Raw genomic sequence first — 27655 nt, forward strand, 5'->3', positions numbered from 1 at the left:
CTCTCTGCCTACTTGTGATCTCTCTCTGTCAAATAAATAAATAAAATCTTTAAAAAAAAAACATTTATTTTCAATTGGATATGTTGGAATATAAGAAGTTACTGACTTAAAAAATTATTGTGAAATGTATGTATATAAGAACATATAAAACATACATGTACAGTTTAAAGGAGAATAATGAAACCGATGTCTGCCTACCTAGCTTAAGAAATAGAGCACTGCTAGCCCTTTAGAACTGCTTTTCTACCTCTCCTTAAATGGCTCTCCCTCTTTCCCACCCCCAGGAGACGCACTAACCTGGATTTTGTTATAATTATTAACCTTCTGTCCTTCATAGCTTTACCATACAGGTTTATATCCTTCAGCGATATATTGTCGGATTTTTGTATGCTTTGAGGTATTGGCAGTGGACTCAGGCCGGATCCCTGTTTAAACTGATACGTGTGTGTATGTGTTGTTGACATTCACCTGTTGTTGCATGTGGCTAGTACCCAGTCTGTTTCTCCCTGCCACTTGTTGATGGGCATTTGGGTTGTTTCTGCTTTTCTCTACTATCACCAACATCCTCTCCATGTGAAAATTTCTCTAGGATGTTTACTTGGGAGTAGAATTACAAGGCCGTAGGCTCGTGTGCTCCTTCACCTCCTGTCCTTTCGAAGCCACGTGTGCTCCCCGAAGCCCTGGACCAGAGCATTGGTTGCTTGGTGTCTTCACCAATCCTTGATATCATCCACTTTCTTCGTTTTCGTCGGTCTGGTGAGTAGGAGCTGATATCTTACTGTCGTTTAAACTGGCGTTTGAAGGGGCGCCTGGCTTGTTCGGTTGGTGGAGCATGTGACTTTTGATCTTGGGGTTGTGAGTTCGAGCCCCACATTGGGTATAGAGATTATTTTAAAAAATAAAATAAAATCTTGGGGTGCCTGGGTGGCTCAGTTGGTTAAGTATCTGACTCTTGATTTCAGCTTAGGTCATGATCTCAGGATCCTGAGATTGAGCCCCCAGTTGAGCTCCATCCTGGCCCTGGAGTCTGCTTGAGATTCTCTCCCCCTCCCCCTCTGCCCCTAACCACTCCCTGCACTCATGCTTTCTGTCTCTCTCTCTTAAAAAAAAAAAAAAAAAAGCAATAATAAAAGAATCTTTTTAAAAATTGGCATTTTGATAATTATGGCTAACACTGAATATATTTATGAGTGATTTGTGCTTCCTTATTTATGCACCTGTACTTTTCTTTATCTATTTCTTTCCTATTTGACTTTTTGTCTCTTCCCTCCCCCTCCTCCAGGTGGTACCCTATTAGATTATTACTGATTCAAAAAAAAAATATTGGATTCATAAGTGATCCTCCCACATTCACATTCTGGTACTAATTCTTTGTTTATTATGTGTAATAAACACTTCTCCCAGCTTATGGCTAGCTTTTTCACTATCTTAATCGCATCTTTTCTTTTTCTTTTTGAAGATTTTATTTACTTATTTATTTGTCAGAGAGAAAGAAGAGCACAAGCAGGGGGAGAAGCAGGCTCCCCACTGAGCAGAGAGCCTGATGTGGGGCTCAATACCAGGACCCTGGGATCATGACCTGAGCTGAGGGCAGAGGCTTAACCCACTGAGCCACCCAGGCATCCCCTATCTTTTCTTTTTTTTTTTGATATATTTTATTTTTTATTTATCTTTAATTTTTGTATCTCTTTTGAAAGCGAGGGAGAAGGACTCCCTCAGAATCAACCACTGTTTGGATTTGTTTCCACCATGGACCAATTTTGCCTGTGCTAGAACTTATGAATGGAATCATACAGTATGTACTCTTGTGTCAGAGGCTTCTTTTTGTTTCAAAGATTTTATTTCTTTGGCACAGAGAGAGACACAGCAAAACAAGCAGGGGACACAAGGAGCACAGGGAACACAGTAGGGGGAGTGGGAGACGGAGGGAGCAGGCTTCCCACCGAGCAGGGAGCCCGATGTGGGGCTCGATCCCAGGACCCTGGGATCATGACCTGAGCCGAAGTCAGATGCTCAACAACTGAGCCACACAGGCGCCCCTTGTCAAAGGCTTCTTCCTCTCTCACTTGACATAATGTCTTTTTTTTTTTAAAGATTTTATTTATTTATTTGACAGACAGAGATCACCGGTAGGCAGAGAGGCAAGCAGAGAGAGAGGAGGAAGCAGGCTCCCTGCTGAGCAGAGAGCCTGATGCGGGGCTCAATCCCAGGACCCTGGGATCATGACCTGAGCCGAAGGCAGAGGCTTTAACCCACTGAGCCACCCAGGCGCCCCTGACATAAAGTCTTGATACTTGTCATTGGTGTGAGCTTCCTTTTGATTGCTGTCATGCTCCATTGTATGGATATGTACCATTTACTTACCCACTAGCCTATGGATAGACCCCTGGGCTGCTTTGAGTTTTTGGCTGTTGTAAACAGAGCAACCCTGAGTTCCTTGTTGACATATGTTTTCAGGTGCCTTATGTATTATTATTTCTTTTACATGTTTTTACCTCCGTAGGGTGTAGTAGAATTGCTGGGTCATAGGTTAGGCCTAACTTTTTTTTTTTTTAAATAGTATAAGATCTGTTTCGAAAGCTACTCACATCCTAAGTATACTGCTTGAGTCATTTTTGAAAGTGTACGCTGTCATGTAGCCATCACCCAGGTCAAGGGGTGGGATCTGGGCCCATACTGGGCGGGTCAGCGGGGCTGCCATTCTGGGATCTGACACTTGTGCTGAGTCAAGCAATCAAGGAAACAAACTAGTGGAGTCACTGCCTTTGCAGTGTTGCTGAAGAGACTTTGCAGCTCGGCTTCTTGCCGCTACTAGAGTTCCTGTTTTTTTTTTTCCCCACATCAGCACCTTCAGCCTTGCCCTTGGTTTTGAGCTAGGAGGTATCCCTCTGGTGAATTCCTCTGTGCTCACGTCAGCCGTCCTGGCTTCTGTTGCTTGCAGCCAAACTGCTAGCCCCCATATTTTAGCGGATTGCACCCCTCATCTTGCTAGAACTCTCTTAGCAGTGGAATCTGCTTTTAACCAATACCTATATTTTTCTATGACCCCATTTGAACCCTTGGACTTCTGGGCTAACAAGGTGAGCTCTTGGACAAGTAGTCACTTTACGTCTAATTAAAAAGTTGGTGGCAAAGCTACTTCAAACGTTTGGGCTTGGCAAATCTTTGTTTTGTTTTGTTTTGTTTTCTTTCCCCTCTAACTTTAAATTTAGTTTGGAGTTTTGGAACAGTTTTCTCTCGGTCCCGGTGGGAAGTTAATGGAGAACGCTGGCTTAATTTAGAAGATGAAATGTAGGAGTGTGTATGATTTTCTGAACTTCATTTTTGGAAACCAGGTTCATTTCTCTTGCTCCTCCAAGTGGAGCGCTTGGGGGGCGAGAGGAGGGGGAGCTCGGGGCTCTGATCAGAAGGTAGACCCAGAGTCGGGGTTCTTCCACACCATCCCTCAGGGACCGTTTGCCTAAGAAAGCTCAACATCCAAATCGTTCTATTCTAAGTGGGGCCTCATTGAAAGTAAAAAAGGAAATGAAGTCATTTCTGGTTGCTCTTTTAATGTCATTGAATCACACCGATTAGTGATAGGAGACGACCCAATTCCGACTGGTGTCTGAGTTGTCACAGTGCTTGTCCTCCTTAATGTCAGGGTCTGGGAAAGTGTTTGATCAAGGGGCAGGGTCCATGGGTGACGTTTGCCAAAAAAAGGTCAGAGACAAATGTGAAGTCCTTTCTAACCTCAAATGATAAAACCCAGTCCAGGCTGTGTCTCGGGGCAGCTGCCTGAGCGGCCCGCATTTACCGTTTCCATCCGAGGGCCCTTCTGGACGGCCGGTTCCTGCAGCCGTCTCTTCGCGCCAGTTCTAATTTTCGAGGCGCTCTCCTCATTTGTGGAAGCCTCAGCTTTGGGGTCTAGACGTGAAGAGCTTTCTCCCACTGTCTGGGCTTGTTAGGACCTTACGCTTAAGACTTGAGCTCAGCAGAAACAGGCCCTGGTTCTTCCCCACGTAGCCTCCCCCTCTCCCTCTGAGGGGTGCTGCCAGGCCTGTCATTCAGCTGCTTGGAGCATCTTGCTTGGCCTGAGCTGCAGGTAGACATTGCTGTGGTAGGTTTGCCAAAGTCATTTTTGCAAGCTGAGCGTCCTATGAGGGTACCATACAGAAGACGGCTTCGACTTACGTAGTTGATGACAGTGATTTTCCAACAAATGGACATTAAGTCTCTTGTTTTCATGTTACCAGTGTACTGTAATAATTTTCCAACAGTGGAGAGAGAAGCACCTCGGATAAAAGGAGCCTCCTCTCATCCTGCACAAAATGGGTCATGGGCTGGGATGGCCTCAGACTGCCTGTAAACCTGTCTTTGGATTTGGGTCCCATGGTGAACTGCATTACCCTCGACAGGGTGATGGGGGATAACTTGGCAGGGGAGGGACCTTGGGACCAAGCAGGCCTTGTGTGGCATGTCAGTCGCCTTCACAGAATTGAAACTTGATGCCTGGGTCCCTCTCTGGGGTCCTCGAGGAGAGGACAAGCCAAGGGAGCTGCCAGAATTCAGTTAGGGACGGACCTCACTTCGCGCAGGCCTGTCTGGAGCATGGGTTGAGGAGCTACTTAGGGTTTGAGGGTTTGCCGCCACAGGTCCCTGCCCTGGAGCAGCCTCCCTGACATCACTCTGAGGGCTGAGCTCTGCGGACTGATGAAGAACATGGGCTCCTAGGGCGTTAGTGTTGGAGTCTAGGGCAGGCATGTGGGATGGCCAGCACGTTGAGATAGCTTGGGAGCCGCTGCGCTCGGAGGAGGGCTGGGCGGCGAGGAGGGCTGTGTGCTGGGGTGGCAGGGTTAGTGGGGGTGGGAAGGTAAAGTGCCCCAGAGGCTGGCGGGGGGCGGGTTATCCGCAGGAGGCTCATGGGCAGTTGTAGGGTTCTGACACTTAGGCGAGGCCAGCAGGTTGGTGGAGCTTCGGAAGCTGAGGGAGTGAGGCTTCAGCAGAGAGGAGGGTGGCCTGTAGCTGGCCCAGAGCCAGAAGTGCCCCGCGTCTGTAGGATGCGGTGGGGACCTAGCATGAGCAGCGCAGAAGCTGGATTGCTTCCTGGGTAAGGGGCAAGGGGCTCTGGGTTCAGACTTAGAGGTTTCATCCTGCCTCTAGCACTCCTCCCTCTGTGACCTTGAAAAGTTGCTTCGCCTCTCGACCTCAGTTGCCTCATCTATAAAATGGAAACAATGAGTCCCTGTGTTGCTGTCGTGAGGATGAAATGAGAAGTCTTGGACAAAGCATTTAGAACGATGCTTGGTATGTGGGTGAGTGTGATTCTTATTGCTAGTAACGAGTTCTTGGTTTGGCCTGTGGGGTGTCCTCTGGGCCTTGGATCCGCCTGCTGGTGGGGCTCATACTCAGACATCAGTGCTATATCAAATTCTGGAACCCACGTACCTGCTCCCTTTCTGTGGAGCTGTGAGCTCAGTGAGTTCGATGTGTCTCTCAGTTTAATCTTCAGATTTCTGGTGGCATCTCCTCTTTCTGCTCTCTGCCTGGCCTCTGTTCTCTTTGATCCCTAAGTATATTTGTTATTGTGTTTAGTCCCCAAGCTGCCTCAAGCCCTCCTTGAAAGAGACAGTTATACATTTTGAATGGATGAGTATAACCTTAGATTATACCTTGAATCAGGGTAACAATGTAAGGCGTAGGCTCTGCCTGCCCATGTCCCTGCCCACTCCTCTTTACCTGAGTTTGGGGGAATCAGTGGAGGCCCCAAGAAGGGTCAGTCACTGGGAACGCCCACCCCAAATCCACTGCAGAGAAACCCAGATTTTTCTGGCTGTGAAGACGCACTCTCAGGCCGTGTTGGGTGTTGGTGAGAGGGTGGTTGGAGGAGGACAAAGATGAGCTCCCATTAACCTCCACTGTGTGCCTGGTACTGTGCAGGTACCTAATCCACTTTGGGCTTCTCCAGCAGCCAGAAGGCTGCCACTCGGGATCATTATCCCAGATGTGGGACTGTAGAATTCTAGAGTGTTTATTCTGTAAGTCTGGAGGAGGGAGGTGGGTCTACCATAGAATCAGTTTGGACCCAGTCGTGGGCCATATGAAGGACCAGATGGAAGACCTTCCCCAGGACTTCCTTGTGTTCCTCAAAACTTGCCAAGACATATGTCTCAGTCATCTCTCGCCACAATATTGCCGCATAACAAACCACCCAAAACCCACCAGCATATGTCAGTAAGTGGTTATTCCTCATCATGGGTCTTTGGTTTGGGTGGCGTCTGGCTGACCTAGGCTGCGCTCAGTGGGATTTGTTGACTTCACGCTGGGAGTTGGGTTTAGGTGTGTTCCATGTGTCTGATCATTTGGACCAGTGACCATCAAGGTATGTTTGTGTCATGGTGACAGGCAGGAGTACAAGAGAGCGAGCTCAGGGGCACAAGCACATTTCAAGCCTTCTCTCACATATCCGCCAACATCCCATCAGCCAGTCCCAGGCCATGTGTTCAGTCCCAAGCCAAGGGACAGGGAAGTACACTGCCCACCACAAGGCCATGGCAGAGTGTGGCTATCTTATTCAATGACTGGAAGTAAAGAATTGACCCCAGTAACTCAGTCTACCTTGGGATGACTTTCATTCATTCACTCTAAATATTTTTTTGAAAGACTACAGTGTGCTGTCACTGTGCTGCCTCTGGGGATAGAGCAGTGAACAAAACAGTCCTGGTTCTTGCCTTATAGAACTTCTAGTGAGACACACACACACACACACACACACACACACACACACACGTGCGTGAATGTACTCAAGAGCTACTTCTGTTGTTAATTGTTTAATTACAGTTGTAATCATCCCTACAAAAGAGAAGTAAAGAGTGCTGGGGGGCATGTGCAAAAGGGCCTGACCTAGTCCAGGGAGGAGGAGATAGTTGAGCTCAGAAATGAAGGGCAAGACTTAATCTGGCAAAGGATCCCTGATAAGACTTACGGCTGACTTCTCATCAGAGACCATGAAAACCAGGAGGCAGTGGGGTGACAAAGCGCTAACACAAAAAAGACCGTCAACTAAGAATTCTACATCCAGAATCAAATCTATCCTTCAGAAGTGAAAGAGAAATTAAGACATCTCAGACAAATCAAAACTGAATTTGTTGCTGTCAGCCATGCCCTACAAGAAATACTAATGAGAGTCCTTCAGGCTGAAATGAAGGACACCAGACAGGAACTCAAATCCACATGAAGATATCAGGAGCACCTTTAAAGCTATAGATGTATTTTTTTTTGAATTCCTTTCTTTTATCTGGATAAAGCAATAGTTATAAAACTGTGTTGACAGGGTGATAACCTTAAGAGATGTAGTTTGCATAGCAATAACAGCACAAAGGAAGGGGGAGGAGACAGAGCTCTATCATAGTGGAGTCTTCGTATGTTGTTGAAATTGATTTGCTGTTAATCAGAGCTAGATCATTTTAAGTTAAAATGTTAATTGTTATCTCCAGGACTACCACTAAGAAAATAATTTAAAAATATGTGGTAAAAGAGAACTAAAATGGTATGCTGGAAAATCCCTATTTAACATAAAAGAAGGCAGTCATGGAAGAATGTAGGAATAAAAAGACATGACATAGAGAAAACAAATAGCAAAATGGCATAAATCTTATCCATAATTGCATTAAGTGCAAATGGACTAAAAAGTCCAATAAAAGACAGGGATTAACAGGATGGATAAACCCAACTCTATACTGTCTACGAGAAACACACTTTAGATTTAAAGATACATGTCAGTGGAAAGTAAGGGAGTAGAAGAAGATATACTACATTAGCAGTAACTATGAGCGAGCTGAGATGGCCACGCTGATAGCAGAAAAAATGTTTAAGACAGAAATAGTGACGAGAGACAAACAAGACATTTTGTAATGTGCGTACGTTACTGTTAACTGATCTGGAAAACATGTCAATTATATATGCACCTAACAAGGGACCCCTGAAATACTCAAAGCGAAGACTAGCAGAGATGAGGGGAGAAGCAGACAATTCAACAGTCATAGTTGGAGCCTTCAAGGTTCCAAAGTAGTAGATGGACTGGGGCAGACCAGACCCGCAAGGGAACACAGGGCTTGAACAACCCTATCAACCAGCTAAGACTGACAGATGTCTACACAGCACACCTCCCAACAGAAGCAGAGTCCACGTTCTTCTCAAGGGCTCATAGAGTTTGCTCCAGGAGATAACTGTATCCTGAAATAAGCTTCCTTAAATTTCAAAGGATCAAAATCCTTCAAAGTATGTTCTCTGCATACAGTGGAATGAAATTAGAAATCAGTAACAAAAGGGAATTTGGGAAGTTCACAAACAGATGGAAAGTAAGCATGGCTATCTAGCCAATGGGTCCAAGAAGTCATGAGAGAGATTCAAAAATACTTCAAGATATAAGAAAATGAAAATACGACGTGTCCAAAGTTCTGGGATGCAGCTGAAGCCGTGCTTAGGAGGAAATTTATGTTAAAAGTGCCTGTATTGGGGTGCCTGGGTGGCTCAGTGGGTTAAAGCCTCTGCCTTTAGCTCAGGTCACGATCTCAGGGTCCTGGGATCGAGCCTCGCATCGGGCTCTCTGCTCAGCAGGGAGCCTGCTTCCTCCTCTCTCTCTCTGCCTGCCTCTCTGCCTACTTGTGATCTCTCTCTGTCAAATACATAAATAAATAAATCTTAAAAAAAAACCCAAAAGTACCTGTATTAATAAAGGAGAAAGACCTCAAATTAATAATCTTCCACCTTCAGAAACTGGAAGAAGAAGAAACGAAATCCAAAGTGAGCAGAAGGAAAGAAATAATAAAGATTGGAGCACAGATAAACGAAAGAGTAGAAAAGGCCACCTGTTACCATTTATATGAAAAGTCCAGAATATGCAAATTCATAGAGAAAACAAGGGTGGAAAACAAGTGGTTGTTGGGAGGTTGCTGAGGGGAGGGAAAATGGGGAGTGAGTGCTGGGAGGGGGTGAGCTAGCAGGGAGGATTTGGGTTTTATTTTCAGAGCAGTAGGAGGCTCCTGGAGGCTGGACCTAGAGAGTTCCATTTTGGGTTGCATTTTGAAGAGCTCTCTGTGACCTTGGAGGAGAACGGATTGGAGAGTGTCATCGGTGGTTTTGGGGAGGCTTCTGTATTTCAGGGAGGTTATTGTTCAAGGTTCCCCCCGCTAGATGGAGCCAGACCTCCCCGGCCACGATTGGAACCCCCCTGGGTGTTCTTCATCAGTCCAGAGACTGGCTGAGATCTCCTGGCTTAACGTGTGGTCAGGAACGGACCTCATATTCATCCGGCTAACAAGGGCTAGGTGGTTGCAAGCAGTAGCCATTGAACAAAAATGGGAATTTCTTGCCAGGTCACTGGAGTATCTCATGGAAGCTCAGGCCGCTGGAAGGGCTGAATCACGCCCATGGACCCAAGGGAAACACAGCAGCCCTCTCTCTGACTAGTGTTTGCTTCAGCCTCATGTGGCCTCTTGTTTCCCACCGCACACGATCGTTTTCTTTCCTGGGTACCCACATGGGGAAAGTGGGCCCTCCACCAGCTCCTGGGTTTACAGCTTACTCTTCCAGAAAGCAGTTGAGACTCAGCTCATTTCCCAGATTTTCAAGGGGAAGGATTTCAACGTCCCTGCTTGCTCGGGACGCACCCCCCAGAGGGTCCGTTGGGCCTGAGGAGGCTGGTCACAGTGTAAATGCTGGGCTTCTACAGCTCCCCCACCCCAGAAGACAGTTGGGCAGCAGTGGTAAGGTGGAGGAGGGGAAGGGTCATCAGATAAAGGCCAGGTTCTTTTACGGCAGAGTGCATCCCCAAACCAGACACACACACTTGGAGTAACTCGCTGCCTAGGACTGGTCTGCCCCCAGGGATAATCTACACGAGACCTTCTTCTGTCACTTGACCTGGTTTGCAGATTCATTCTTTTTTTTTTTTTTTAATTTTATTTATTTATTTGACAGAGAGAAAGATCACAAGTAGGCAGAGAGGCAGGCAGAGAGAGGGGGAAGCAGGGTCCCCGCTGAGCAGAGAGACCGATGCGGGGCTCGATCCCAGGACCCTGAGATCACGACCTAAGCCGAAGGCAGAGGCTCAACCCACTGAGCCACCCAGGTGCCCCTGCAGATTCATTCTTGATTGTCCATCTCCCCTACGCTTTTTGGCCTTTACTTTCAGCCTCTGGCTGGGCCGGGAACGTTCCAGAATTTAGAATTCGTCTTACCACCTTTATGAATTCTGTCCGTTCCCACAGTAAAGAAAGATCTAACCGTTCCCCGGTAATTGTCACTGTCTCGTTTTCACCTGTTACTTGAAACTCCGTGGCACTGAATTCGGGTACCTCCAAACCCTGGTGGTTGTGGAGTAAATGGGCCTCTGATTGCAGAGGCCAGAGGAAGTGCATGTGACGTCTGGTGGGAGGTGTGCGTGGGTGTCGGCTGCCGGTGACCTCACACTGCCCCATGGTTTCCAGCCTCCGCTCATGCTCTTTACCTGGACTGCAGGTGGTGCATGGGGCCTGGAGCCCTGGTCCTTGGCACCAGGGGGAGGTGGCAGCTGCCAGTTCCAGCCCCAAGGAGTGTGATTGATCTGCACGGTGCTTTTTCTCTGGCTGTGCGAAGCAGGGACTTGAAGTCCTTCAGTGAGGCGCGGTTCTCAGACACTGGGGTGGAGGGAAGGGAGGGACAAGGAAGGACTCTGCATACAGATGTCGGCTCCAAAGGCTCAACTCTTGTTAAATGCCTCCAGCATTTGTAGGAAGCCGTGCAGTGTGGCGTTTTCTTGCTCATGGCTGGGTGCTGGTTGCCCAGAATATTCTTTCCAGTGCTGATAATGATGCCGGTGGCATAAGCTGGGGGCTTAGCGCTGATTAGCAGTCAGGAACCTCTCCATTTAGTCTCTGTTACAATTGAACAAAGTAAGTAGGACAGATTGTTTTATATGCATTCAGTAGTTGGTAAAACCTCATGTTGCCCGGCGAGGGGCGCAGTGGTGAGAGTCGTTTTTCTCCTGTACTTCCCTCACTGCTGGCCCGAGCTGGGACTAAAGGCCCAGCCTCTCCTCTCTAATCCCAGACTCTGTTCACAGCAGGGCGTGGGGGTGATCTGAATGCTTTTGTTCTTCATTGTTTTCCCCGTCTTCTGCCCATCTCTCCCTGTAGGCCTCCATCTGGCTCCATGAAGGAATCCAGATGCCCACGGGAATGTAGCTTTCTCTCTAGATCTGGAATATAGACAACATGTAGAAACGTGTCTTTGCAACAGAAACATAAAATAGGTGTTATATGTGTCAGATCTAGAAGAGGGTGTGTTCTGTATACTTAGGTACATATGTTTGTGTCTGTGTGTATGTAATTAAATAGAAACCTGCAAAAGCAAGATCAGGAAAAATGTAGATAACCAGAAGGTCAGAACCAGGGAGAGAGAATACACACTCAAGCCAGAGAGCTGTGCACAGTCGGCTGCCTCTGAACCACAAAGTTAGCTCTGAACTTGTGAGTGGTCAAAGCAGGAAAACAGTATTATTCGCACGGTCCATGTGGTCCATAAGGAATAGGATACCAGTCACGGGGGGCTACTCCAGGCCATTAGATCTACAGGAAATTTCTTGCCTGTGTGGTCCTCTATGGGACCGCAAATGGTACAGAAAATATGGGACATGGTGGCGTACTCCTGCTCCCGTGGGCAGATGTCACTGACCGGTGGTGGCCCTTGCCTGCAGAGGCCAGACAGAACCTTGCCATCCTTCTAGCATGTGCTCTGGGCAGCCATTACCAGGGCTGTGCCCGCACCGGGCGTGTTGGCGGTGTTGGGAGCCACAAGAGAGCCGTGAGCGGAGAGCCACATGCTCTTGCTGAGTGCTGCCGAGATGTGACAGAGGTGGGCCTGTCCTGTGTGCACCGCAGATCTGTTTGCTGCGAAAGCCCTCTGGGTACCAGTGACCTGTCCGGGTGAGAAGAGGGGATAAATGCATTTGTAAGGACACGGACACACCAGCAGTTCCTGACTCACTCTAGCCACTCATTCGTTCCCCAGGTGTTTAGCAAAGTGTGCCTGGCCCACCGTCCTCTCCCTTCTGGGGCCCGTCACCACCTCCGAGATGCCCTCCTCGACTTCCTCTACTTTGGAGCTCAGGAACCGTGCACTTTTCTCTCAGCCCCCATCACAGCTGGTACCGATGCATTTATTTGCACTGATTTGTTTGGTGGCTCTGTTGCCCTCCAAGACACGAGCTCCAAGCCAGGGACAGGGTGTGTCTTGCTCACGCCCCTCCTATGCCAGCATAGGCTTGATACATCATAGGTGCCTGGTGCATAACTGTGGCGTGAATGAGTGAAAGCACAAAGGTGAAGCAGGTGCAGGCTTTTCCGGGTGAACCGGCATAAGGGAGCCAATGCCCAGCCCTGAGGGGGGTGGGGACAGTGTCCGAGGGGGCAAGGAGATCAAGGAAGGCTTCTGGGTGTAGCCCCACTGGCTGAGGCTACAAGGATGAGGTGGAGGGAAGGGTCATCCAAGGCCCTGGGGGCAGGGAGCTGAGGCACAGAGGCAGTGCTGGAGGAGGGAAGGGCCAGGATTACTTTGGGGTGCTGTAAGGGCAGTGGCGGGGGTGGGGAGCTAGCTGCTGGAGCAATGCGCAAAGGCGACTGGGCAGCAGAGGGGAGGGCAGCAGGTTTGTGGGTGGAGCAGGGATGGGGTGGGGGAGGGACCTCAGGCAGGCAGGGGCAGAGGGGAGGAGGGCAGGAAAGATCAAACCCAAGTGGATGCAGGAATAGTGGAGGGAGCCTTTGCTCCTCAGTCTTTACATCCTGCTTCTGCTGTGCCTGTCAATCCTTGGGGAACCCCCCCCCCCCCAGGCAGGCTCTGGCTCTCCAGACCCCAGCGTAGCCCTGGTCATGCCTGCCGCCCCTGCTGGCCTGGCCCCACTCTCTGGAGGCGCTTTGTGCCTCTGGTTCACTGCATAACGCTTCTGCCCACACATCCAATTTTATCTTATCTATTGCTTTTAAAGATTTAAGAAAAATTTTTTTCATTTGCGAGAAAGAGTGCGTGAGAGAGAGCATGAGCCAGGGGCGGGGGGTGGTAGAGAGAAACAGAGAAACAGAGAAGCAGACTCCCCGCTGAGCAGGGAGCCCAACTCGGGACTCAGTCCCAGGACCCCGGGATCATGACCTGAGCCAAAGGCAGATGCCTAATGACTGAGCCACCTGGCCTCCTCACCCCACATTTCCAGTTTTAAAATGGAATATGTACTGATCATATTTGTAGCATTTTTAAAAAATGTATTTATTTATTTATTTGACAGAGGCAGAGATCACAACTAGGCAGAGAGGCAGGCAGAGAGAGAGGGAGAAGCAGGCTTCCCACCGAGCAGAGAGCCTGATGCAGGGCTCCATCCCAGGACCCTGAGATCATGATCTGAGCCGAAAACAGAGGCTTAACCCACGGAGCCACCCAGGCACCCCTGGGTGTTCTCTTGCACACGGCTTTTTTTTAATGCCTTTATTTTCCAGGAACAGATTTATTTTACTGATTTCCCCCTCTTCTGCTTTTTAAGGTATTTTTCAGTCACTTACATAAAGAACTTTTATTTCCTATTTATATTAAGTATCACCTTACCCTCTTTCATATACGAGTCACTCACTTTGTCCCTTTCAGCTTCCTTCTTGCACATCTTACCTATGGATTCATGAAACAGTTGGGTTCCTACTTTCATGCTCAAGCCTGTTCGGTGAGGTTTTGACTAAAGAGGGTAGGGACAAAGCAGTGACGGGGGCCTTTTTGCTTGGGATTCCCACATTGCAGGATGATGCTGGATTGAGAGAGGCCAGAGGGGGCACACACGCCCCACATGTTAGTGTGGAAGGTTCTCGAGTCAGCACGCAAGACTTACTTCCTTGCCGTTTGTTCTAGCTGCACTAGTCTGGTTGCCCTGGCAAATCTGGGGCTGTTGGGCCTGGCAGGTAAGCCAGAGTCTGGGAAGATCTGGGATAGCCTCACATAGCCCTGGGGCATGCAGAGTGGGTGAACCTCCCGTAGTGGCTTGGGTGGATCCCGAGGGGGCAGACCAGTTGTGGGGACAAATGGGGAGGCTGCCACACCATCCAGGGGCCAGGGAAGAAGCCCACAGTGGGGTGGGGGGCTTCCTCTGGGCATGCGGCTGCTGCAAAGGGCCCAAGTAGGCCTGGGAATGAAGCCTGGGCATTTTGAGGGGAAGCAGCCACTGCCCTGGCATCTCCAGGCTAGATTGCTGCTGGCACAGCCCTCCACAGGGGCCTGTGATCTCTGGAGCAGGAAGCTCCTTTCTAGGACATTTCTGTTAACATGTTAACATGTTAATTCATGTCAAGCTCACTCAAATTTGTGTATACGTTTCCGCTCCTTCTCATTCCTGGAGAGGTGCTTTACTCAGGACTCTTGATTACAGCTGACAAAGACCTGACTTAAACCAGCTTGAACATAAAGGAGACTCTGTGGACCCGGCAACTTGGAATCAGGGTGGTGGTTCAGGCATGGCTGGATCCAGCGACTGACGATGCCATCTGGGTTATTTACCTCCATCTCTCAGCTCAGCTTGTTTTCATCCTTAGGCTGTGGTGGCAAGATAGCCACTGGTCATCCCAAGCCAACATTGTCCTCACAGCTTACTCTCACTGGGAAAGAGTGTGTTTCTCAGTAACTCTTGAGAGAACCCTGGGGAAGGACCCACAGGCCCGCCCAGTCCTGTGCCAGTCACTGTGCTCAAGGGGTGGGGATATTCTATCTGGTTGGGCCCAGTCACGTTCACCCTGAGGAGGGAACGTGGGGCCATATAGTGTCTGTGCGGACCCCTCCCCCAAGGACTTGCGGGCATGATTTTCCTTGGCCTGGAGGAAGACTCATGCGCAAAGACGGGAATGCTGGACAGACGAAATGTATGCCTGGGCCAGCCTCTGCCCACCTTCAGGATGAAGGACTAGCTGGTTCCCAGTGTACCTGGGGATGTGGCCGCCAATTCCCACAAACTCAGAGACAGCTGTGTCCCGTCCTCCTGCGTGATGCCACCAGTGTCACATACTAGCTTTCCCCAACATTGTTAGCTATGGGAGCTTTCCTTGAAATAAAACCTTCCCTGAAAGTCCAATATAGGGAGCAGAGGAGTGCTGTGTTGCTCTGGGTTGGGTTGGAACACACTCTCTGTATTCCTTCCATTCTCCATCAGCAGCCCTGAAGAGGTGGTGTGACACCCCAGGGCTCCTTGGAACCCAGTTTGAGAACCTCTTCATGATGCTCTCCAACCATCCCTTTCAGTGGCATCTGCTTTTGTTCTCCATGAGGGATAGGTTGCCAGACATGGTGTTTTTTTCTTATCAAGACAACCTTTTTTCCTGTTGTTAACTTGTTTGCACTATGAAAAGGTCAAAAAGGAGATCCTTGTCATCTTCCCACTGTAGGCAGGTGTCAGCATGTAACGGTCCCTGGCTACACAGGGGCTCACTCCGTATCCTTGTCTTCCTCAAGCTATATTTGGGAGGCTGTTCCGTTTATGGCATTGGTCAAGTTATCTGTTCCTTAGTTTACCTTTTTCTTGGGGAAATACACCCATACTTATGAGATGTCTCATGCATGACACTATCTAGAACGAGGTTTTTTATTTATTTATTTTTTTAAGATTTTATTTATTTGACAGAGAGATAGAGCACAAGCAGGGGGAGCAGGAGAGAGAGAGGGAGACACAGGCTCCCTGCAGGGAGCCCGATGTGGGGCTCGATTCCAGGACCCTGGGATCATGACCTGAGCTGAAGCCAGATGCTTCACTGACTGAGCCACGCAGGTGCCCCTAGAATGCATATTTTGGCTACCTTTCCGTGAAAGGTACCCTTTCTAACAACAACAACAAAAAATCCTTGAAATTCATAAAAGTAACCAGACTACAAAAATAATACAAAAAAGACAAAAAGATTATAACCATTCCCAAAGGAGGTCTCCCTCTAATAGGAAGTGTCCCTAGTCTGTTCACAGAAAAGACTTTGTTGTCAGGGAGACTGGTCACCAGCAGACCGGCTGTGGGCTGCCTTTGTCCCAGCTTCAGTCCACTGGGAAGAATCCAGGCCTTGGTTTGGCTCCAGCTGGGGCCTCCCTGCGGCTGCCACTTATTGACTTAAGTCTGAGTGATTCAGATCTTCCTCTGGGGTCACCCCTGACAACACGTGGTGGGAGGGAGAGTCACCTCCCGCTGGGGTGCCACCAGGGCCAGGCGCCCCCTGCGAAGCCTCTCCGGCTCCTGGTAGGTGTTTTGGGGTCTCTGGCTCTGAGGGGACAGGTAGAGGACTTTTGTATTTCCTGGAACCAGAGGCTCAGCTCATACAGGGGTTTTCCCAGAACTCTGCTAAGTCCCAGGGCTGGGTGTGTGTGTCTGGGCTGGAGAGTGTGGGTTAATGGTTAATGGGAGACTTGCTTCTCCGGGTTGGGTTGCCCAGGTCCTGCTGCTCTGGAGGAAGAGAAAGCAGGGGTCTCCCCCAACTGCCGCAGGTGGTGCTGCTGTGACCGTCACTGTCTATACCATCGTCCAAGAGACCCGGCGGACAGGAATTGATTTGGTGGGCAGAGAGGATGTGTGTTTCAGTAGAGAGTTGAGCAGTAGTGAGCCCAAGGCGAGGCAGAAAATGGGACCCATTAATACGACTTGAGCTAATTGAAACATTTGGTTTGATAAAATATCTTTATTACACATGATGCTGTCCATAGGCACCAGGAAAGAGGCGGTAGGCTCTTTGCCCACAACGTGCTCACATTTGGAGTCAACCAGGACAGGCCTAGAACAGGTCCCCAGATAACTGTGCGACAGGGCCAGAAAAACCAAGGGCCATGAGAGGCAAAAATAAATCACCAAGACAGCATTTCTTGGGGTGTGATTGTAAGTACATAGTAATTATTAAGTACATTATATAGATGAGCATTTGAAACACTTAATGAATTATGTATTTATTTTCATGTTTATTAGAATATAACTTTGTTTTCTTCAGTTGCCATCTGTTCATGGCAAATGATATGGTTTTCTTTCTTTTTTTAAAGATTTATTTATTTTATTATTATTATTTTTTAAGATTTTCTTTATTTGACAGAGAGAGAGATCACAAGTAGACAGAGAGGCAGGTAGAGGGGTGGGGGAAGCAGGCTCCCTGCTGAGCAGAGAGCTGAATGTGGAACTCGATCCCAGGACCCTGAGATCATGACCTGGGCCAAAGGCAGAGGCTTAACCCACTGAGTCACCCAGGCGCCCAAGATTTATTTATTTTAGAGAGAGAGAGTGCACATGTGCACAAGTTAGGGGGAAGGTCAGAGGGGGAAGGAGAGAGAGAATCAAAGCCGACTCCACACTCAGCGCAGGGCTCCATCTCATGACCCTGAGATCATGACCTGAGCCAAAATCAAGAGTCAAACTAGGCACCCTGACATGGTTTCCTAGTTAAGGTGGAGATACAAAGTTTCCCTTGAAAAGAAGTAGAAGCGAAAGAATGAGTGGATGTTAAGGAAAATATTAAGTAAAGACTAGTGCGGGGGCTGCGTGGGGATAGCAAGTGGCACTAGATGCCCGAGGTTTGGGGACAGTGTGCTAGAGGACTTCAGAGACCAGGAAGGGAAAGGGCTTTCAGGAGAGTCAGGAAGCGTGGGGGGAGGGTGGTGGAGGAACAAGATCCAGCTAGGGCAAATCTGTACTCCCAGGTCCTGAAATGTGTGTTCAGATCTTGGTAGAATTCATTTCATTATAAGCCCTGTGGGGACTGGAGGGTGGGTTTGGGTTATGCCGGAGAGAGCTGTCAATCTGGGTGTGGTCTCCGAACTTCATTCAGGGGGCAGTAGGAGACATTGAAGGTGCTTGAGGAGGGGAGTGGTTCATGACTGCCCTTGAAGAGACTCACCTGTAGTACGTACCAGAACTAGAAGTAGGCTGACCAGTCAGGGACCTAAGTAAAGAGAGTATAAGAGGCCAAACTAGGGCCATGGCTAAGGGCAAGCAGCCCAGCTCCCCAGCCTGTCTCCTGCTGTTTCTGGCCAGCAGCCTGGAGAATCTAGAGAGAGGCAGGTAGGGTAGACAAACCAATGCTTGGTCTCTGTGTGGGGAGGCAGTGGGAGCCAGGCGAAAGTGCAGGTCGTGTGCACAGAGAGGCCTGGAAGAGGGGTTCAGGCCACCCCTCCCAGTTGGTCCCAGTGGCCTCTTCTTGGTATGTCCTGGCTGAGCATGGAATATTCAGGAGGAAATGGGTGGGGACAGCTGAAGGAAACTCCTCTCCAGGCCAGAGCACTGAGTTCCTGCAGGAGAAGGAAGCAAGCATTTTCCTGGCCTCCAGCTTGGCCCAGGCAGCGTGGCCGATAGCCCTGGGCAAGGGTTTTGTTCAGCCTGCGGTCATCTGGGCCAGTTGTCTTATTTAACTCTCCCATTTCTTCCTTCTAGTGCAGAGAAGCTCACTAGGTGTTCAGAGACCAGCTTGGTTTAAAAAGCAAGGGTTTTTTTCTTTTCCCCCTTGAGGACCTACTATGTTCCAGGCACCATGTTTGGAACTTTGAGTTAAACAGAGTTCATCTGGGACAAAACCTGTTGAGAAAGGATGACTGCCTTCTTCTTCTTCTTCTTTTTTTTTTTTTTAAAGATTTTATTTATTTATTTGACAGAGAGAGAGATCACAAGTAGGCAGAGAGGCAGGCAGAGAGAGGGGGTAGCGGTCTCCCCGCTGAGCAGAGAGCCGGATGCAGGACTTGATCCCAGAACCCTGAAATCATGACCTGAGCCAAAGGCAGAGGCTTTAACCCACTGAGCCACCCAGGCGCCCCTGGATAGCTGCTTCTTTGTGTGAAAGAGGGAAAAGAGTGTGGGGAAACTGAGCTGGTCCCAAATGACACAGGCTGTTCGCTGCAGAGCCCGCTTCTGTATACTTGCTGGTGAAACTTTGGACAGGGTCTGTAACTTGGAAGAAGCCAGTCACTGTCTGCGTGGGGTACAGCCCCCCACAGCATCCTGGGCACATCTGTGAAATCCAGCAGCGCTATAATGGGGATTCTGGGAGTTATGATACAGCAGAGGTGATTGTTTTCATTTTAAATTAATTTTAATTAAAAATTTTTAAAAATTATTTTAATTTAAAAATAATGAGTATATATGGCCTAGCATGGGGATTTGACATCAGAGGTAGTTCATCCTTGAGCTGGCTGTTTCTGGCCACACTCCCTGACCTTGGATGGCAGGGGATTGCAGGGGGTTCGGGGGTTTGGGGGTCTATGTTCACTCTCCTCTATCATTAGCTTCACTTAGGTGAAGGCCCAAGAATCAAGGTGCACTTTGCCCTTTTCCTGGGCTCCTAGGAGGTCCTGGGATCTCACCTGCTCTGACTTGGTACCCAAGAGCTGTGTGTCCTTAAGGCCTGTGATCTTAAGTAACAATCTCCTGAGTGACTTTCCAGCTCTGAAATTCACAGAGGTCTCTTCCTTTCTGGCAGTCCTACCAGGAAGATTGTCTTCCTGGAATGCCGGCCTCATGCCTGCCAAGTCCCTGCTTTTTCCTTTCTGTCTCTCCACCGGACTCTTCTGTCCGAGGCCCTCCGGGGCTGCCGCAGAGGACCCCAGCAGCCCTGCTCTTGCCTCTGCCGTTTTTGGTGTGGCCCCCGCGTTGGTGGAGTCCTTGTCTGGTTCACTCGGGATTCCTCCTGCTCAGGGGCGGCTGCCCTGGGGATTTGCAGCGAACAAAACGGAGCCACCCCCACCCCAGGATCTTACAGAGATTAACAAACAAAGAAATGCACACGTTCAAATTGTGATACAGGCGGGGAAGGAAAAGCATTGGGAGCTAGCGTCTGTCAGCCTGGCAGCCGTCTGCGATAGGGCTGTGTCCCCATGTGGTGGGGACACAGAAGACATTCGCGGAATAAAGGCACGAACAGTACGTGCTTTCTTTCCTTGTTTGTGATCGGGGATGATAGCATATCCGTAACTGACACAAAAACATTTTGAAGGGTCTGACGTGGTCTACCAACTTAATTTTAATCCTAGTAGCAGATTTCCCACAGATGAAGACCGGGGTGTCATGTTTTTTTTTCCCTCTGTAGAAGAAAAGTAAAAAATTGTTCTATTAGCATTTGATTTTAATGGTTTTAAGTTTACAGGAAAAAATTGTGTGAAACATAGGGAGGGTTCACACATATCCCCTTCCTGCCCCCAGTTCCCCCCTCTTACTAACTTCTTGCATTGATGTGGTAGTACAGTTGTTACAATTGATGAGCTGGTATTGATACATAATTATTATTTTTCATTTTGTTTTAAAGATTTTATTTATTTATTTGAGAGAGAGAGAGTGAGAGAGAGAGCATGAGAGGGGAGAAGGTCAGAGGGAGAAGCAGACTCCCCATGGAGCTGGGAGCCTGAAGTGGGACTTGATCCCAAGACTCTGGGAGCATGACCTGAGCTGAAGGCAGTCACTTAACCAACTGAGCCACCCTGGCATCCCTTGATGTATAATTATTAATTATATGCCTGTATTTTACATTTAGGGGTCACTCCTGGTGTTGTACCTTGGGTTTTGACAGTTGTATAATGACAGACGTGAGTACATCCACCATTACAGTATCCTATAATAGTTTCACTACCGTAAAAATCCTGTGTTCTACAAGTTCATTTCCTTTCTCCCCCAACACCTCTGATCTTTTTACTGACTCCATAGTTTCGCCTTTTCCAGAATGTCACAGAGTTGCAGTCATACAGCGCATAGCCTTGCCAGACTGGCTGCTTTCACTTAGCAGTATGCTTTAAGTTTCCCCCATGTCTTTTCATGGGCTAAGCTCATTTTTATTACTGAATTTTATTTCATTCTATGGATGTACCACAGCGTATTTATCTGTTCACCATCAAAGGACGTGTGGGTTGCTCCAAGTTTTGGCAATAATGAATAAAATGGGCATAAACATTAGTGTGCCCTTTTGTGTGTGGATGTAAGTTTGCATTTCTTTGGTAAATACCAAGGAGTGGAATTGTGGGGTCACGATTATAACTGAAGAGTATATTTAGTTTTGTAAAGTACAGCCTTCCAAAGTAACTGGACAGTTTTGCGGTGAGTAAGATTCCTGGGGTGCCAGGTCACTCAGTCAGTTAAGCACCCGACTCTTGATTTCAGCTCAGGTCGTGATCTCAAGGTTGTGAGATCAAGCCCTGCATCAGGCTCTGCACTCAGGATGGAGTCTGCTTCTCCATCTCCCTCTGCTCTTCCCTCTGCTTGTGTGTGTCCTTTCTCTCAAAAAATAAATAAAATCTTTAAAAAAAAAAAAAAAGGAGAGTGTTTCTGTTGCTCTGCATCCTTGTCAGCATTTGGTGTTTTCAATGTTCTGGATTTTTGACCTTTCTAATAGGTATCTCATTGTTATCCTAATCTGTGATTCCTTAAGGACTTGATATTGACCATGTTTTCGTATGCTAATGTTTGCCATTTGTGTATCTTCTTTGATGAGGTGTCTGTTCAGATCTTGTGCCCATTTTTTAACTGGGTTGTTTTCTTATTTTTGAAAAAAATAGTGTTCCCCCATTTGGAATCTTATTCATCATCTCTGACTTACCTGAAAGGATAAAGCAAAAAGACTGTGTGTGTTTATGTGGGGGTGATTGACTTCAAAACACATGTAGTTCTGTTTAGTGTTGAGCTGTTGGGATATTCTTGAAATTAAGAGCTTGGGCTTAAAGTTCGAATTCCGGGCTTTGTCACTTATTGAATGTGTGACGTTGGGTAAATCATTTGTCTTTATGAGCCTCAGTTTGCTCACCTGTAAAATGGGCATGTTAAAACCTGCTGTGAGGGGTGCCTGGGTGGCTCAGTTGGTTGTACATCTGACTCTTGATTTTGGCACAGGTCATGAACTCAGGGTTGTGGGATCAAGCCCTGCATTGGGCTCTGTGCTTAGCGTGGAGTCTCCTTGTCCTTCCCCCGCTGTACCCTCTCGCTCACTGTCTGTCAAATAAATAGATAAATAAAATCTTATAAAAAACAAAACCCTGCCATGATTTGCCAAAGCACTTGGCACCAAGCCTGACAAATAAGTAAATATTCAGTAGGTGGTGGTTCTTCTAACAGGTAATCAACAAGCATGCCTTTCACTTCTCCTGTATGATGTTTTGTGTTCCCTTTGTGTCCTAGTCTTTGAGACCCCAGAGCAGGCAGGGTGTGTGTGCGTATGGAATGCATGTCATGCCCCAGCAGGCACCCGCTTCTCGGCTCAGCCCTTCCCTGGCCTCCTCTGACTTCCCTCGTTCCAAGCCCCAGACTTGTTGCACTCGCCTGCTCTTGACCACACCTGCTATGGGCCCTGTCCCCTGAGCTGCTCTTTCTCCAAGCCTGGCTACAAGCGTAGACACCCCAGGTCCTCCTCCTTCTGACTTCTCTGGGGATGAACCTCAGGTCCGTTTCGTCTGAGTGAGTTCCTGCGGTTGGCAGTGAGAAGTCAGGAGAGCTGGGAAAGTGACCGGGTGGACAGTGGTGTCCCGGCAGTGGCTGCAGGCTGGCTGGCTCCTGGCTCCATGAGACATGGGCGTTGGAGTTGGCTCCTCGTATGGCCTCACCAGTGGGTCCCGACAGGTCTCTTAGAGAGGCAGTGTGGCCTTTCCCTTCCTGCTGGAGGGGGACTTGCTGCTCCCCAGGCCTCTGCCCTGCCTGGAAATGACATCCTCTGGACATATCCCACAAAACGGAGTGGAAGGCCTGGGAACCATCTACCTTCTGAGGTTCTTTGTGCAGAGGTCAGATACGTGGAAAGACTGGCCACAGGCAAAGGGCAAATTCTGTGAAACGTTGCTCCTCCCTGCCAGGGAAACACTGCTCCGTAGTTGCAGTCATGGTGGGGAGGGTGGATATATTATTCTGTTACGAAGTGACCTCCTTTGGTCTCTGAGAGAATTGAGTTAAGGTTTTTGTGGATTTTTGGAAAAGATTTATTTCTTTTTTTATTTTCCAAAGAAAGTGATAGTGAGCCAGTGAGGGAAGGGACAGAGGGAGAGAAAGAACCCTACAGCAGACTCCCTCCTAAGTGGGGAGCCTCACACAGGGACTCAGCCCTGGGACCCTGAGATCATAACCTGAGCTGAATTCAAGAGTCGGACGCTTAACCAACCACGCCACCCAGGTGCGCCCGTGGTCAGTGTTAAACGAGGTGTCAGCAGGCATCATCGTCATCTGTTCAGACCCCTTCCCCAGAGTGCCCCACTTGTACGCCCCGTACCCACCTCCCACTCCTTGCCCCAGACTGCTTCAGGTCGCTCAGATGAGCTCAGCCGCTTGAAGGGTCAGGTCCAAAGATGGCGGTCCTCCACCCCAAGGAAGGACCTATTAGTTCTGTTTGGTACAGTGGCATTTCTTGATGCCGCCTCCCTGCATTCTGCTAGGTCCTGGGATCTCAATGCTGCTAATAATGGGCCATGGCAGTGACGGTGAGGGTGCTGGTGGCTGAGGTGGTGGTCCAGCGATGGTTGTGATGGTGGCCTGCCTTCACAGAGAGCGCATAGTGTCACGGTCCAGTGCTGGATGTCTTATCTGCAGCATCTAAATAAACCAGAGCTTCTCCAACCTGTGCTTCGACCTTTTCAACTGGATGATTTCATATTGTGGGGGGCTGGACTGTGCCTTGTAGGATACTTAGTGGCATCCTGGCTTCTGCCCACGGGACTGTAGCCAGTGGCACCTCCTCCCCCTGCCTTGTCTCCAGAACGCGCCAGATGTCCCCTGGGAGACAAAATCACCCTGATTCAGAAGCACTGATCTAATTTCTCAACAGCCCCAGGAGACAGCTCCTCGTTTTACAGATGAGGCTGCTAAGGCCTAGAGAAATAAAGGAGCTGTCCAAGGTCACCGAGCTCATAATTCACAGGGCAGAATGCAAACCTGACACCTGATCCAAAGAACAGACTTGTAACCATTGCCCTTTATTGCTCGTCAGAAAAGGCAAATTTGCGTGCCCTTCTACGGGACTACCTGGGAGTACAGGACCAGGTTGGGCCTGCGTGGTCAGCCTGGGCATCCATTGCCGAATTCATTTGGAGCTAATAAAAACAGTGGGCTGCTGCTCATTTTCTGCCATGGTTTGGACCCAAAGGGCTGAATGTATTTACATGGAGACTGTCTCCACAGGCCCCAGGCCTCTGCCGTGGCAGGGAAGTCCCACTCCTTCTCCTTCCTCCACGCAGCCCCGTCACCTGCAGACCCTGTAGGGAGGAGGAGGGCATGCAGGTATAGTTTTCAGCAAATGGGGCCCCTGTGCTCCTCTGCTTTCTCCCACTGAGGCTGTGAATCTGGGCTTATGGATTGAGTGCCCAAAATACTCATTCGTAATTTTTCCTTTCCTTTTTTTTTTTTTTTAACAACAATTCATTCTGAAAAATTTTAAATGTAAAGCTGAGTCAAAAGACTTTTACCGTGAAATCTGACATACCCACCGCTTAGATTCTATTATTAATATTTTACTTCTCTTCTGGTTCCCTTTTCTGGAACTCGGGTCAGCGTCATCTCTGGCTGGTGGGTCAGTGAGTGCAATATGAATTTTCCATGAGGAGAATACATTAATAGCATCGACCGGGGTAATGAGACAAAGATGGTTTTCATTAACCAAGGTTTTGGAGGAGTTCAGGGCCATGGATGACCCTACTCACTGTTAAAGCAAAACTAGTTCAAACTAGTTACTAAATAGATTGGAGCATTATTTAAAAATGCCATCTGGGGGTGCTTGGTTGGTTTAGGCCAGATCCCGAAGTCCCAAGGTCCCAAGCTCCCCATCAGGCTCCCTACTCAGCTGGGGGTCTGCTTCTCCCTCTGTCCTGCATCCCCTGCCCTCTGCTTGCTGTTTTCTCTCTCTCTTTCAAGTAAATAAATTAAAAATCTTTAAAAATAAACAAAATGTCATCTAGATTTTAATCCATGTTATCTTGAAGTATTGAAATAATACAAGTGTAATAGTTTCAAACAATGAAAGTCCTAAAAATTGCCTGACACAGACAAGGCGCCCCTTCAAGTTGTTTTTTAATTATGAACAGTTTAAAAGCTTTTTATTTTGAAATAATTTAACTCATATAGAATTTGCAAAAATGGTTCACAGAGTTCCTGTGTCCCCTTCACCTTGCTTGACTTGCTTATGTAACAATATGACCACTCCTCATTCATTTTTCCCTTCTCTCTCATGGTGGTCACATTTTTGAAGAGCTCTAACCACTTACTTTTATTTTATTTTATTTTTTTTAAAGATTTTATTTATTTATTTGACAGAGAGAGATCACAAGTAGGCAGAGAGGCAGGCAGAGAGAGAGGGGGAAGCAGGCTCCCCGCTGAGCAGAGAGCCCGATGCGGGACTCGATCCCAGGACCCAGAGATCATGACCTGAGCCAAAGGCAGTGGCTTAACCCACTGAGCCACCCAGGCGCCCTAACCAGTTACTTTTTTTTTTTTTTTTAAGATTTTATTTATTTATTTGACAGAGATCAAAAGTAGGCAGAGAGGCAGGCAGAGAGAGAGAGAGGAGGAAGCAGGCTCCTCACTGAGCAGAGAGCCCGATGCAGGGCTCGATCCCAGGACCCTGGGATCATGACCCAAGCCAAAGGCAGAAGCTTCAACCCACTGAGCCACCCAGGCACCCCTAACCAGTTACTTTTAAAGTGTCCCTCCGTTTGAGTTTGTCTGGTATTTTCTCGTGATTCATTTGGGGCTGTGAATTTTTGGTAAGACTCTCCCAGAGGGATATGTCTTTCTCAGTGAACTGTATGAGGAGGTACGTGATATCTAAATGTCTTATCACTGGTGGTGTCAGTGTGGATCACTTAGTTCCGGTAGTGTCTGCTGGTTTCTCTCCTGTAAAGTTACTATTTTTTCCTTCATAATTAACAAATATTCTGGGGGAGATACTTTGAGACTATGCAAATAGACCCTGTTTGTTCTCAAACTTCTGCCTCCTAATTTTGGGATCCATCCCCAGATCTTCCCTGTAACGGTTATTACTGAGATGTTTTATGGTGATTCTTTGGTTTCCTTAATTCCTTCTACATTTATTAGTTGGAGCTCTTCTGCAAAAAGGAACTGCCCTCTTTAGTTATTTGCTCAATTATTTATATAAGGACTCATAGATATTTACCTTACGGGTTATAGAATCCGATGTTAGTATTATTTATTTTGTTGTCCACATCATTCCAGCTTTAGCCACTGAGAGCTCACCATGAAAGTTTTTATTAGGAAGGTTTACAACCATTGCAGAAGAGTTCGATGCAAATAGTACAAAGGAAACCTGTCGTCCCTCCCCGAAGATTCAGTAATTCTTAGCATTTGAATGTATTTGCTTTCTGTCTTTCTCTTTCTCGCCCCTGCCCCTCTCCTGCAGTGTTTCCACAAATGTACCATCTGTTGTGTGATTTGTTTTTTTTTGAGGTTAATTTACAGTTAAACTGGCCCCAGACCATCAGGGGTTGATGGTGAAATATAAACAGCCTCTTCTTTGCCTGCTGGAGACTGTGTACCTGGTTGTCTTGTTCAGACCCCAATTCATTCTTCACTGTACCCCGTGATTTTTTTTATAACATCTTTACTGAGATACTACTCATATACTATACAGGTCACCCATTTAAGATGTACAATTCAAAAAAAAAAAAAAAGAAAGAAAAGAAAATGTACATTTCTGTGGGTTTTAGTATATTCACAGATGGGGCAACCATCCAACAGCCAGTTTTTGAACATTTTCATCACTGTGAAGGTAAACCCTGTATCCTTCCACTCTTAGTTGCTCTCCTCCCTGTAAGCCCTGGGCAACCACCAGTCTACTTCCTGTCTCTATAGATTTGCCTGTTTTGGACATTTCACATAAAGGTAGTTGTAGGCGAGGCAGCTATCTGTGGCTGTCACGTTTTCAAGGTTCATCTGTGTTGTAGCATGAATAGGAACTTTGTTCCTTTTTATGGCCAAGTAATATCCCACTGTACAGTTTTGCCATATTTTGTTTCTCCCCTCATTAGGTGATGGACATTGGGTTGTTTCCACAGCCTTTTGGCTGTTGCAGACAGTGCTGCTACGAACATCTGTGTACAAGGTTTTGATAGAACACCTCTTTTCAGTTCTTTGGGGAACACGTCTAGCAGTGGGATTGTTGAGTCATATGGTAATTCCACGTTTAACTTTTTTGTTTGTTTGTTTTAAGATTTTTACTTTTAAGTAACCTCTACACCCAGGGTGGGGCTCAAACTCACAACCCTGAGATTAAAAGCCATTCTGTCTGCCGACAGAAGCAGCCAGGCACCCCTCTGTGTTTGATTTTTGAGGACCCGGCAAACTCTTTTCCACAGTGGCTGCAACGCTTGACATTCCCACCAGCAGTGTAAGGGGGCTCTGATTCCTCACATCCTCACCAACACTCACTGTTTTCCATTTTAAAAAATGTTCGCCGTCCTGGTAGGTGCGAAACGCTGTTTTGTTGTGGTTTCGGTTTACGTTTCCCTGATGGCTGACAGTGTCCGACATCTTTTCATGTGCTTTGGGGCACGTGTATATCGGCCTTGGAGAAATGTCTATGTCAGTCCTTCGCACATTTTAAAATTGAGTTGCCTTTTACTGTTGAGCTGGAAGGGTTCTTTACTTATTCTGAATACTAGACCCTTATCAGATAGATGATTTGCAAATATTTTCTTC

At 47.8% G+C, this 27655-nt stretch overlaps 1 protein-coding gene across 4 annotated transcripts in view; it reads left to right on the forward strand.

Annotated features, from left to right (window-relative positions):
- RPH3AL (rabphilin 3A like (without C2 domains)) overlaps positions 1-27655 on the forward strand; it is a 141099-nt gene that overhangs the window by 10946 nt on the left and 102498 nt on the right. For 3 of the 4 annotated variants that reach the window (XM_059380348.1, XM_059380351.1, XM_059380352.1), the window contains exon 1: positions 16151-16258. The gene's annotated coding sequence lies outside the window, so the exon portion shown is untranslated. Of the gene's footprint in view, positions 1-589; positions 757-16150; positions 16259-27655 lie in introns of those variants that run through there. The other variant, XM_059380349.1, reaches the window with a different exon arrangement.

Source organism: Mustela nigripes, chromosome 16 (assembly GCF_022355385.1).
Source record: "Mustela nigripes isolate SB6536 chromosome 16, MUSNIG.SB6536, whole genome shotgun sequence".
In the NCBI taxonomy this organism is placed as follows: Eukaryota; Metazoa; Chordata; class Mammalia; order Carnivora; family Mustelidae; genus Mustela; species Mustela nigripes.